The sequence below is a fragment of the Nerophis lumbriciformis genome, linkage group LG35 (assembly GCF_033978685.3).
Source record: "Nerophis lumbriciformis linkage group LG35, RoL_Nlum_v2.1, whole genome shotgun sequence".
Lineage (NCBI taxonomy): Eukaryota > Metazoa > Chordata > Actinopteri > Syngnathiformes > Syngnathidae > Nerophis > Nerophis lumbriciformis.
In genome coordinates, this window is record NC_084582.2 from 24,539,269 (window position 1) to 24,553,149 (window position 13,881).

A 13,881-nucleotide genomic window follows, 5' to 3' on the forward strand; every position below is an offset into this window, starting at 1 on the left:
TATCTTCGACCCAACTCTCTCGTTTGAATCACACATTAAGAGTGTTACTAAAACGGCCTTCTTCCATCTCCGTAATATCGCTAAAATTCGTTCTATTTTATCCACTAGCGACGCTGAGATCATTATTCATGCGTTCGTTACGTCTCGTCTCGACTACTGTAACGTATTATTTTCGGGTCTCCCTATGTCTAGCATTAAAAGATTACAGTTGGTACAAAATGCGGCTGCTAGACTTTTGACAAGAACAAGAAAGTTTGATCATATTACGCCTATACTGGCTCACCTGCACTGGCTTCCTGTGCACTTAAGATGTGACTTTAAGGTTTTACTACTTACGTATAAAATACTACACGGTCTAGCTCCGTCCTATCTTGTCGATTGCATTGTACCATATGTCCCGGCAAGAAATCTGTGTTCAAAGAACTCCGGCTTATTAGTGATTCCCAGAGCCCAAAAAAAGTCTGCGGGCTATAGAGCGTTTTCTATTCGGGCTCCAGTACTATGGAATGCCCTCCCGGTAACAATTAGAGATGCTACCTCAGTAGAAGCATTTAAGTCCCATCTTAAAACTCATTTGTATACTCCAGCCTTTAAATAGCCCCCCTGTTAGACCAGTTGATCTGCCGTTTCTTTTCTTTTCTCCTCTGCTCCCCTTTTCCTTGAGGGGGGTGGGGGGGCACAGGTCCGGTGGCCATGGATGAAGTGCTGGCTGTCCAGAGTCGGGACCCGGGGTGGACCGCTCGCCTGTGCATCGGCTGGGAACATCTCTACGCTGCTGACCCGTCTCCGCTCGGGATGGTGTCCTGCTGGTCCCACTATGGACTGGACTCTTACTATTATGTTGGATCCACTATGGACTGGACTCTCACAATATTATGTCAGACCCACTCGACATCCATTGCTTTCGGTCTCCCCTAGAGGGGGGGGGGTTACCCACATATGCAGTCCTCTCCAAGGTTTCTCATAGTCATTCACATCGACGTCCCACTGGGGTGAGTTTTCCTTGCCCGTATGTGGGCTTTGTACCGAGGATGTCGTTGTGGCTTGTGCAGCCCTTTGAGACACTTGTGATTTAGGGCTATATAAATAAAGATTGATTGATTGATTGATGGAACATTCTGGATGGTGTTATTTCGACTTCAAGATGTTATAGACCCCGCAGACCACATTTCCATGTTAAAAAATAACATTGATTTTGAGTTTTATACTTTTCGGATGTATTGGCTCGTCAATGAGGCGGTTCATTAAAAAGTAATGTTTTTTTTAATCTTTCATCTCTGTGCAAGCCTGCTCCTTTATGATCATGAAAAAGGCACACTTTAAAGTAGTTCTTCTCAAATAGTGGGGCGGGACCCCAGGGAACATGCCTTATCAGGATCATACTTCCAACTCTGCTTCGAAAAGCTGTGCACTACAAAACATGCTCATTGTAGCCATTAATCCTGACTTCTCATTAAAAAAAAAACAACAACAAAAAAACGGGATAAATAATTTTATTTGTTTTTGTTTTGTAGGTATAATTGTTTTATATATTGTGCTCCTGAGTCAATGTTACTGATCAATTAGAATGTATTTGTATATATTGGGTTTATTTAAATTTATCTTTCAACACCAAATGGTTTAAGTCAGTCAAAAAATGTTTATAGTTTATTGGATTTATTTGTTCATTTCAGGCAAATTGATGCACTTTAAATATTTTCTGTTACAGACTAAAAACACAACGTTGATTACATGTAATGCAAATAGGGATACAATATCATGCAGAGACTTTTCTGTTACAGACTAAAAAAAATAATGTTGATTACATGTAATGTAAATAGGGATACAATATCATGCCGAGATGTACTTATAACAATTTAATAGACAAATTATACTGTTTAAAGTCGCGGCAAAGAGTGGTGGCCCGGGGGGAGCAAAATGTTTTCTTCTTCCTAGGGGGCGGCGTAACAGAAAATAATGAAAATCCCTGCTCTAAAGTCCAGTTATTAACTATATATATATTTTTTATATATATATACTGTATATTTATTTATTTATTTATTTTTAATTTTTTCATAATATAAAAAATTATATTATCAGCTGTGTAACGCCTGTCTGTGAAAAAACTAAATTGATTCTGTACTGTGCAAACATAAAATGATGGCATTGGAATGGTTAACAATGCTCTCATGCATTTAGAAAACACTATGACTCTGAATTATTTAAGCCCTTTTTGACCGGCACCATTCCAATGCAAACCTCAATCTCAAAAGGCAATTTTCTTCTGCACCATTTGTCATATCTGCCATCTTTCAGGCCTGGTGCTTCTGCCCTCCTCTGCGACCGCCCTCTGCTTGTCTGTCTCTGCCCAGGTGTTCCTAATCAATGTCTGTGTTTGACTGCCCAGGTGTTCCCTATCTTGGGTCATCACACGCCCCATATATATCCCCCAGTCCTTCCGTCTTGTGCCAGTTCGTTGTACTTCTTGTCAACGTCCCAGCATTCTTGTTCCTGATCATCCTCTTGATCTACCACTGCCTGTTTTTGGATCTTGTCTTCTGCCAGCCACCTCTTATACACCTTTGCTGTATTGGACGGACACTTTGTGTACCCAACCTTGCCTGGTAATAAAACTCAGCTGCATCTTGTCCACTGCCAACTCTGTCCCTGACCCCCTATTGAACTTGAAATGAGAACCCCATACCTCACTTATCTGGGTGTTTAGTGGAGTTTAAGAAGAGAAGATAGAACTGCGTTACGGCAGAAAGTTAGCAGTAACAGGAAATCAACAAGTAGATTAGTGAGAGTCTAGAGCAGGGGTAGGGAACCTATACAACTATAAAGAGTTAAGTTTTTACCAAATGGCAGCAATCATAAATGAATCTTTTAGCGCGTACATAATGTTAGACTTAGATTTAGACTTAGGCTTCCTTTTATTGTCATTCAAATTTGAACTTTACAGTACAGATAAGAACGCAATTTCGTTGCATTAGCTCGTTGTAGTGCAGGATAAAAGGGCAATGAGGTGCAGATATAAATAAATAGATTACTGTACAGATAAATATATTGCACTTTTGCATATACATCCATGTTTATGGATGTATGTTATATTGTCTTTATATTCTAGCGAGTTAATCCGTTTTTGGGTGGAATTGAGGGGATTATTATGATGCGTTCAAGAGTCTGATGGCCTGAGGGAAGAAGCTGTTACAGAACCTGGAGGTTCTGCTACGGAACCTCTTTCGAGAGTGCAGCAGTGAAAACAGTCCTTGGTGGGGGTTGGAGGAGTCTCTACATATTTTCTGAGCCCTGGTCAGGCAGCGGCCTCTGTAGAATGTGGCATCTATAGTTCTATTTTGATAAAGACGGTGTGTGCAACAAGGACAAAAACAACAAACATGGCAGTAGACGCTGAGTTGAATCATGTAATGCAACCTTACCCGATCAAAAATGATTGCATATTATCCGGTCGAGTCTTGATACCAATTTCCTTGACCTAACCACACACAAAGAAGTTGCATGCTTTTTCAAGTTTTCATCTGTTTTGTAATGTAGAATGTCTGGGAATTCGACCGACGGACAATCCTTGATATTACTCGACAAATCTTTTTTTAATAAAATATAGGGATCAATTGCATTGCATAGTTTGATGTTTTGCTCGTATCCGCTCTTTGCACGAAGATCTAGGCCCTTTGCTTCCTTAGAGAGTTTGCACGCTGCTTGCTGCACAACGGTTGGTTGATCACCACTGGTTTTTCACTTCCGGGAATATGTCACGTGGCGGAATACAAGCAATTAAGAGAGTATGGACAACTAAACAGACACCATGTTTGACACCTAGGACATGTGCAGCTGTGCCTGGAAGCATGCAATTGTAGTCTTTCTGACGTTAGAATTCCTAAAGAAATGAACTAAAATAATAAGTCTAAGTATAGTTCTAAACATACTCCAGCTCATAAACGTACAATAAAACATGGTTTTATTTCGTCATGTACACATTCATGCAGTGTTAACTGACCAGCTGGCCCTCTAACACGCTCCCACCAGCGCAATGTACCTCAGAAAATACAGAACGACCAATTTTGTCAAAATCCTCATTAGCTTTGGACCAACAATTATGGCGAAATGATGACTCAAGTATGTCAACACTGGTGGATGCCTCCAATGTATTGTTTGCAATCTCTGCGCTACACATGCGTGTGCTTTTACTTTTGTTTTTTTTAAATGTTTTATACATGTTTTGCTGTGGCGTGTCTGCATGGCTCCCTGATTATCATCATACTTGAATACCGAGCTAATGCTGCTTTTTACTGCTGTATTTATTAGTTTAGTTTGGATTATTGGTGACACATGCAGAAAAGGTGCATTTTTGATGCAAAGTTTTGCTAGGCTAAATTAATCACTGTTACAGAGAGTGAGATTTACTAAGTTTCCCATGTCTATGTATGCTTGCTGACCTTGCACAAAATACTGTTGTCATTCATTGGTACTAACTAACTTTTACTTTCCATCATTTTCTTCCATGCAATGCAAATGCCGGGGCATTTTTGGCAAGTGGAGCGTCCCCATGCCGCACAACAGGGCATGTTTACCGAGCAAAAAACTCTTCAGCTCAAAGAAATGTCTAATGAGTAAGTGCTGTGTAGTGGCGGCCCCCAAACTGGTGTCCAACATGGTTTTGGACCAATCATTTAGGACATGGGTGTCAAACTCTGGCTCACGGGCGATATTTGGCCCGCCGTGTAATTTCACTTGGCCCTTGAGGCGATATCAAATTAACACTAGAGCTGGCCCGCCGATTATATTCAGCGGCGGTGCCGCGGTAACACCGCATTCACCACTAATTCTCATACTTGCCAAACCTCCCGGGAGACTCTCAAATTTCAGTGCCCCTCCCAAAAATTGTCACGTCTGCTTTTCACCCAGTCCCCGCCCCCCCCAACCCCGTCCACCTCAATCGACGCACGGAGGGGGGGGTTTGGTGGTAGCGGGGGTGGATATTGCAGCCCGGAAGAGTTAGGGCTGCATGGGATTCTGGGTATTTGTTTTGTTGTGTTTATGTTGTGTTACTGTGCGGATGTTCTCCCGAAATGTGTTTGTCATTCTTGTTTGGTGTGGGTTCACAGTGTGGCGCATATTTTTAGCACTGTTAAAGTTATTTATACGGGCTCCGTCAGTGTAATCTGTATCGCTGTTGGCCAAGTATGCATTGCATTTACATGTGTGTGCATGCTGAAGTTGAACATATTTAGTGATCGGGCCGGCACGTTGTTGGAATGGATGAAAAGCAGACGTGACGACAGCCCGTGGAGGACGTTAAACGTAGTGCCTTTAAAGCACGCCCCCAAGACTGTGGTCCGGGTGGACTACGAGGTATAATGACTGATGAACATCTTCGTTCGATAATGAAGGTTGCCTCAGCTCAAAGCCTGAGCCCCAACATTAATGAACTAGCATCCAAGAAAAGATGGTAGGTATCTGGCTTGGGCACATCAGATTAGATCAGTGTGTTGCAAACTGAGCAGTTTAAAGTCCTGAATGGTTGGTTTATTCATTGTTATTTTATTTTCAAATTTATTAGCCTGTGGAAAAAGTTAATGTTGATATTTACCTCAGAAGGCTGCAAATAGAAAAGAGGCATTCAATTTTTATTTAAATTGTATTTGATATGCCATTGATATTTTATTATTATTATTATTAATTTTTGAAACTCGATTTTGCATATCACTATAAAGTTATATAAGCCTTGCTTGTTCAATATTCAATGCAAAACTTGTTTGGGTCCCTATTAAAAGGTTAATTTGTTCAACCTTGGCCCGCGGCTTTGTTCAGTTTTAAATTTTGGCCCACTCTGTATTTGAGTTTGACACCCCTGATTTAGGAGGTCGCCTAGAACCGAGTTGTCCATACTCTGGCTTAACCCTTTTCCCGGTCATACAGCATTTTTTTAGGTTGGTGGTGTTTCCCCAATAAAACATATGCCTTGGCTCAACAAAGGTTAGAAAACGCTGCCCTATGGCAAGCTGACAAGCCAACTGGGAGCGGTGTGAAGCAACAATGTTGTATGAAAGGTCAAGCCTTGCTACTCGTGCTGCATGCAGATGTGTTTGGGCTGCAGTTGCTTTGACTGTACATCTCTGCATGGGAAATATTTGTTCACATAATATGTACCTTGCCTTCAAACATGATGAGGTTTACCTGGTCTTTCATAGAACCAAATAAAACAGGTTACAGACTATACAACCACTCACTGGGCACCAACAACAAATGCTTCATTTTGATTGACACTGTCAGAGATGTGTTTAACAGTATGCTTTTTATCTTGAGTGTAGATTACAATAGTGTAGAACTGCAATACATCATACTGACATGGGTATATGCAATATGATGTAGTGAAGGACTATATTACGTGTGTGTGTATGTGCATGCGTGTGTGTGTGTGTGCAGTGTTTCCATCAATCACACTAAACGTTACAGTACATGAACCTTCACTCAAGGGCTTCAGTGTTCACGTCTTCTGGCAGACATGACCTTACTCAGGTAGCCCAGACTTCTCAGCTACATCTGGTCTTCCAATCTTACATTTATTCAACTCAAATATTGTTTATGAAGAAAATAAAGTCAAAATTCAAACATAAAAACACACAAACACTTGTCTTGAGTGTTTGTTTGTTTTTGCACTTTTCACTTTCCTTTTGGCATATTGTGCGGAGAACACAATTTCTCTAACTGAATTAAAGGGATATGGAAGGTGTTCTGTATTACCAATCTTTTTTTAACTAAGCTTACAAATACATGATGTCATACACAAGCGATTTTGCTACCAAATATGTTAAAATGCCCACAAAAAAGAGCCACACTGAAATACATGACCGGCACTGTCAGGCTTGTCCCTGACAGTTTGGTTAAGTTTTAGTTTTTCCTCTGTGTTTATTTCCTGTCAGCACTCTTATTTTGGTTCAGTTTCCTGTTTGTCTCTCTGAGTGCTGTGTCCCCTCAGCTGTGGCTGATTGCATACCTGCCAACTACTCCGGTTTTCCCGTAATTAGTACGGTTTTCATCAACCTATTCCGGGTTACGGTTGCAGTGATAAAAAATACGGTTTTTCATTAATTAAAAAAACTTTTTTTTTTTTAAGTTTTATTCACGAAATCGCGTACTAACAATGACAATCGACACTGCTTCCCGTAACTTCCTATCGAGCCATTCCGAATGCCATGCGCGAGGCTATTTATAGCACCGCTGCCAAGCACGAGGCACCATGCAGTTGCCATTGTTTCCAAACGAGCGAACGATCATGGAATCAGCCGGAGAAAAATCGCAAACGAGTCTTAAACCGAAAAGAAAACTGCAGTCATTCCGTGAAGAATATTCAAAAGCCTATCCGGGAATAATTATCCGTTCCAAAAAGGGTGAAAACTACGCGAATTGCACCTTGTGTTCGATATTTCGATGACGACATTGGAAAAGTATTGTCAGTACTTCTGTCTTTGAGGGAATGCAATACGGCTTCCACAGGCGAAAACATTTACAAAATACTCGCGGAAGAAATAGACTCAAACGAAATTCCTTGGCAGAATTTGGTTTGCTTTGCTGCCGATAATGCTGCAGTGATGATGGGATCTAAAAAGGGTGTTGCAGCTTCCATTACGGAAATGTCTCCTTCGGTTTACATCGCCGGTAAGTACAGTTCATAGCATAAAAAACTCACAAAACATAAAATTTTAAGTAAATCTTTTATTACATAAACAATAAATCAAATCAAAAATAATTTCTATGTACAGTATATCTTTTTATTTGTGATAACGATAACATGTTCAAAACAAGTAACATATAACTATCATACTATTCTATTACTTCTTAATTCTATGATGCTATTGAATTACATTTTAATGAAGTAAACTTATCATAAAGTTACCATATCATTTTTGCAGTATGATCAATCTGATAGAATAAATTTGGATTTTAGCCACAAAAAGGTAATGACACCCATGTTATCTATTGGAATTGTTTAGTACTGTTATACTGTTAAAAGTGTTTATACTATTTATGCTTTCAAGTCCAAGTTGAAGAAATCTTGTTAAATGTTGACAGCATAACTACCAAAATACAGAAGTATGTCCTTAATATTTTTGCAGTGCTATTTCTGTTGAAAAGTTAAAATGATTACATTAGAGATGTGATGTGCCACTTATCAAGTGTCTGATGGCTTAAATTAATTGTCATTAATTTTTCATATTTTGAATTCTTTTGAAAGGCTTACAAAAAACTACATTTGAATTGTAATTCCATGCTATTGACAGGACTATTAATTTTAATGAAGTTAGCTTACCATGTTTACAGTATGATAATTGTGATAGAAATGTGAATTTTAGGCACAGAATATTTTTTACAATTGAACAAGGCAGTAGATTATACAAGCTTGGACAGAAAGGTAATAATGACACCAATTTTTTTTAAATGGAATTGTTTAGTGCTGTTTTACCATTTGTTTACTGTAAAAAGTGTTTATACTGTTTATACTTTCAATGAACAAATTGAAGTCTTGTGAAAGGTTGACAGGATAACTGGCATTAACTGTCAAAATAATTTCAAACTATTGAAGTTAGCTTACAGAATAAACATGTCAATCAACCCATATGATTTTTGCTGTAATATTTTTGTTTTGAAAAGTCACTGTGACTGATAGAAAAGTGATGGTTTTAGCAACATTTTAACCTGTCTGAATGCTAATAATCATTTTGCGTCGGACCCTGGCTACTAGGCTTTTCTGATTTCAAAAGTTGGCAGGTATGTGATTGGCACCTGGCCACACCTGGTGTCAATCAGCCAGCTGCTATTTAGACCTGCTTTGCACTCCAGTCAGTGCTGGAGTATTGTCGCTAAGACTTGTCGATGTCAGTGTAGCTGTATGCGATAGCGGTAAGCTGTATTCTGTAGCTGTTTATAGCTTGCTGTCTTTTTGTTCCTGGTCTTCTAGTTCCTGATTTATGTCTCCTGGTTCCTGGTTTGTGTTTTCTTTATTTCATGGACATTAAATCATGTTTTCCTGCACAAAGCCTGCCTTCTCTGCATCTTGGGGGTCATCACCAACAATTTGTGACAGGCACATTTATTATGTCAAAGAAAAACTCTGATTTTTCCATTCATGGTATGTGTCAGTTGATAGCTTTTATTTAACTTGATCCTCTCTTCATGTTGTTTTTACTCCTCAGGCTGTCAATTATACACACCAAACGTTTCATCATGCTATTGACAGAAAATATGTTTTCAAAATGTGTCCAGGTAGAGTATTTGCTGAAATATGTACTTCACACGTAATACAAAAAAAAAAACATGTAATGGTTATGTTGTAAACATTTTGAATTGATTGATTGAATTATACTGTTAAAGGAAAGGCTAAAGTTACCCTAATACCTGTGTGGAAATAACATTTGTAGATGCTTTCTTTCCCTTGCCTGAAATGTTGGTGTCATTTCAACAGATGACAGAATCATGTTCTCATGTGGAAGCATTTGCTATTTATTCTATTACTTGCAACATAGAGAAAAGCAAATGCTAAGGTAATTTTCCTATCTTTCCATCTCATAGTTTGGATTATAAAAAAGGTGGCTTTTGTCACTTTAAAGAAATCTTGTTTTAGTTTTAACTAAGGGTGTCTCGATCCGATAGAAACAATAATAGCCTTGCATCTAAAATCTCTGATATAATCTCCGATACAAGCAGTCCTGCAGCGTGTTTACTTGTGCAGACCTGGACAGCCAGTTAACATCTAAATGTTCTCCAATGAGCACACAAAGTTGGTCTTTTAGAATATAATAGAATAGAAAGTACTTTATTGATCCCTGGGGGAAATTCAGCACCACAGTTCGCTCACAATCGACAATGAATACTATACAGCATTATCCACACATTTTATTGTATTTTAGTCAAGTCATTTACAAAAGATAAACATTATGGGCCATAGGCTACTAGGAGCTAGCAGCTACACAACAGCTTAGCACATAAACTAGACATACGTAATTGAACAATATTGCAGTCTAAAACATTTGCCAATATAAACAAGTATCAGATAATTATAGTTGCATATTATTTACAGACTCAAAACCTTCAAGGCAGACGCTTTTTAGAAAGTATCCAGTATCAAACATGACTGCATCATTGGATTTACTGGGTCATGGTCTTAATTTAATGTATTTTTGTGACCACTAGGTGTCGTCAAAAAAAAAAATACCACTCCACTTCAATTTTTAAAAGCAGCATAAGGTTGGTGTTTTTCATACCTACCATTGTTCTCTGAGCAATTTTACTAGATCAATGCATTTTTACATTCCACGCCAAAAATAAACAAAAGTATGGTGCGGTATTATGATTTGTGCTGATATCGTATCGGGTTAGAATCAGAATCAGCTTTATTGTCATTACGCAGGGTAACAAGATTGAGGCCATTCCATACAGTGCGATGTGTGCATGCAAGAAAACAATGTGTAAATATATAAAAATATAAAAAATATAGAAGTACAAAGAAAGGTGTGGAAGAGAACAGTGTACACTCTATACTCTCTGTACAATGTACACTCTATACACTCTGCGCAAATGTGACCCTATACACTCCAAGTTCCACGTTCTACTTAATATTGGTATCTGCCAATATCCAATGGCTCCAATATCGGTATCGCATCTGAAGTGTTTTACCCAAATTCGTGTGGCTCCTATGTTCAAACTATATTTTTTTTTAATCGGTAAAGATGAAAAAGAGAAGGCTGGAAGACGCTATTTGTGGCATAACTTGGCTAGAATGAACGTCGAACAGAGTTGGCAGAGGTCGGCGTGCCATCTCCAGGTTGGGGAGTAGCGCCTGCCCCAAGTGGAGGAGTTCAAGTACTTCGGGGTTTTGTTCATGAGTGAGGGAAGAGTGGCTCGTGAGATGGACAGGCAAATTGGTGCGGCGTCTGCAGTGATGCAGGCTTTGCATCGGTCCGTCGTGGTGAAAAAGGAGCTGAGCCGGAAGGCTGAGCTCTCAATTTACCGGTCGATCTACGTCCCTATCTACACCTATAGTTAAGAGATTTGTGTTATGACCGAAAGGACAAGGTCATGGTACAAGCGGCTAAAATTTGTTTTCTCCATCAAGTGGCAGCGCTCTCCCTTAGAGATAGGGTGAGAAGCTCTGTTATTCGAGAGGAGCTCAGAGTAAAGCCGCAGCTCCTCACATCAAGAGGAGCCAGATGAGGTGGTTCGGGCATCTGGTCAGTGAGCCCCCCCAAACACCTCCCTGGGGCGCGTCCAACCAGTACGGGACCACGGGGAAGACCCAGGACATGGAGAGACTATGTCTCCCAGCTGGCCTGGGAATGCCTCGGGAAGAGCTGGACAAAGTAGCTCGGGAGAGGGAAGGCTTTTTTGCTTAGGCTGCTGCCCCCGGGACCCGACTTTGGAGAAGCGGAAGAAGATGGATGGATGGAGCATGGTATTTACAAAACAATATTGGATAGTATACATAATATGGTATATTTACTGAATACTTTAAAAACTTTTATTTAGTATTGCATTTTGTAAATACCACTAGCTAGCTTAATCTGTTCTTCAGAAACAACTTTTTTTTTAATTTATTTATCAATTTAAATGCAAAAGTTGGGTGTAAAAGTGTTGCAATATTAAGATACAATATGTTGTTGCAATGGATGTATTAATTACTTCAATAATACTATTTGGAGAGGTTTTCTTGATGGTAAACATCGCATGCAAAACACAAACCCTCGCCATGTTGGAGTTTCCTAAAAAAAACTGCTCATATGTAAGAAGAATTAAAAAAAGAAGATACATAAATAATCAGGCTTTAACAGTTTATTTAAAGTTCTCACAGACCTATGACAAAGTGGTCACTAGAAACTCGAGCATTTTTAGACACTGCTTCATTTGAAGACAGTGACAAGTTCAGCAGCAGCCTAACCAATCTGGCGCCCTAGGCAAGATTTTAGGTGGCGCCCCCCCACATCGGCAGTGAAGTGTATATACTCACAAGAAACCGAATAGCTTTGTCTTTGACCTTTTTTTTTACTTACAACTATACCTAATATATAAAGGGGTGGAAAAGTGACTATTACCTGCAGGGCAAACATTAGCTAACCAGAAGGCAATAACAATGTAAACAAAAAACACCTGCTTAAAAGATCTAATACAAATGTCCTTGAGGAATGTAAGGTGGGAGTACTGTAATTACCTAACGTTACATTATTATTTTCCATAACAATTTAGCCCCCTCCACAATATTAACCCGACTTTAAAACAGAACTAGCTATTTATTGATTAGCAATTGCCGAATCATGTAACATTAGCTTAATGCTAAAAAGCCAGCTACTATCACATTCTGTAACAGACAAATAATTTCATGTAGGCTAACGTTACCTACCTGCTACCTCTGTCTTTTCTCATTTCTCCTTCTCTTCTTTTCTCTTTTTTCTTCCCTGGGCACCTGACAGTTTTGGCCGTTTTGACATCTTGTGTTGATTTTTTGATGTGGTGACGTCCAAAAAGAGTCATGATACGGGAAGGGAGGGGGCGCACCGTGCGGGGGGAGGGGGGGGTGGGGGGGTGGAATGTTGTAACAAATAATATTTCTATTAAATAGGCTTTACTTTGCATTTTAATTAACGTGGGATTATTTTTTTGTATTTAGAAATAATAGTACCAACTTTTTTTCTTTTTCTTTTTTTTTTCTCCAACATTTGTGGCACTGGCGTGGCGCCCCTTGATGGACGGCGCCCTTAGCATTTGCCTATACGGCCTATGCCACGGGCCGGCCCTGTTCAGCAGCCACCCTTTTCTGTATTTTCTGTTTTTTTTTCCTTAACGATGGATTATGAAGGATTTGAACATTTTAATGCTAACTACACATATTGCTAGCATACACCTACACCGATTTAAATGAGTATATTGATCTTACCATCGTATTTCTGCATGCTTACTATGTAGTTACTATAGTAAATCATTAGGTATTACTGTAAATCAGGGGTGTCAAACTCAAATACAGAGTGGGCCAAAATTTAAAACTGAACAAAGCCGCGGGCCAAGGTTGAACAAATTAACCTTTTAATAGGGACCCAAACAAGTTTTGCATTAAATATTGAACAAGCAAGGCTTATATAACTTTATAGTGACATGCTAAATCGAGTTTCAAATACTAATAATAATAATTAAAAAATATCAATGGCATATCAAATACAATTTAAATAAAAATGTAATGCCTCTTTTCTATTTGCAGCCATCTGAGGTAAATATCAACATGAACTTTTTCCACAGGCTAATAAATTTGAAAACAAAATAACAATGAACAACCATTCAGGACTTTAAACTGCTCAGTTAGCAACACACTGATCTAATCTGATGTGCCCAAGCCAGATACCTGCCATCTTTTCTTGGATGCTAGTTCATTAATGTCGGGGCTCAGGCTTTGAGCTGAGGCAACCTTCATTATCGAACAAAGGTGTTCATCAGTCATTATATCTCGTCCACCCGGACCACAGTCTTGGGGGTGTGCCTTAAATGCACTGCCTTTAACGTACTCTACGAGCTATCGTCACGTCCGATTTTCATCCATTCTAACATCGTTCAGACCCAGTCACAAGATATGTGCGGCTTCTGTACGCACACACGAGTGAATGCAACGCATACTTCATCAACAGCGATACAGTTTACACTTAGGAAAAAAAGTTCTCTTCACTTCAATGATTTTAGGAACTTTTTGCAAATTCCCTATTGGAACGATTTCCACATGAGAGAACAGTGCATGTTTGTGGCATTTTCACTCTGTGCTCACTTGACTTCCAGCTACAAATGTGTTGGATTGGCCCCCGTTTGAATGAGACAGAAACCGGAAGTGGTGTCTTCTAATTTTGTTTA